The sequence below is a fragment of the Penaeus monodon genome, chromosome 34, assembly GCF_015228065.2.
Source record: "Penaeus monodon isolate SGIC_2016 chromosome 34, NSTDA_Pmon_1, whole genome shotgun sequence".
Lineage (NCBI taxonomy): Eukaryota > Metazoa > Arthropoda > Malacostraca > Decapoda > Penaeidae > Penaeus > Penaeus monodon.
The window spans coordinates 1,530,530-1,530,968 of record NC_051419.1 but is presented as its reverse complement, the minus strand read 5'-3'; positions in this window follow the sequence as shown (position 1 = coordinate 1,530,968).

The following is a 439-nucleotide window of genomic DNA, read 5'->3' as shown; positions in this document are numbered from 1 at the left end:
CGTACAGACTAACAAAAATTAACTCGAAAACAAAAGGGGATGAAAACACATGGCACGTGTCAAGCACCGGGTTCGTTTTGATCTCACGGATTTGAAAGCACGAGAGGAAGATCCCTTTCCTTTTTACCTTTTTTTTCTTTTTTTCCGGATTGGGAGCTTGGACCGAAATAGTGTGAGAATATGAAGTATTTCCGTTTTTTTTTTATTTCTCCTTATTTTTTCCCTCTCCCCTCCTCCTTTACCCCGCACCACAAACGCCCACAAACAAATCGAAAATCCCAACAAACGAAAGCCGAAGCGAAGAAAAACTGAAATGCAAGTGAAAAGGAGATAGTGAACGTCAGGAAGAGGCGAGAAAACCCAGAATTGCTCTCCGCAGAAAAGGGCTGATAGATCGCTAGTCTCTTTGCTGACAAATGAATAAAAAGTGTCTACTCTA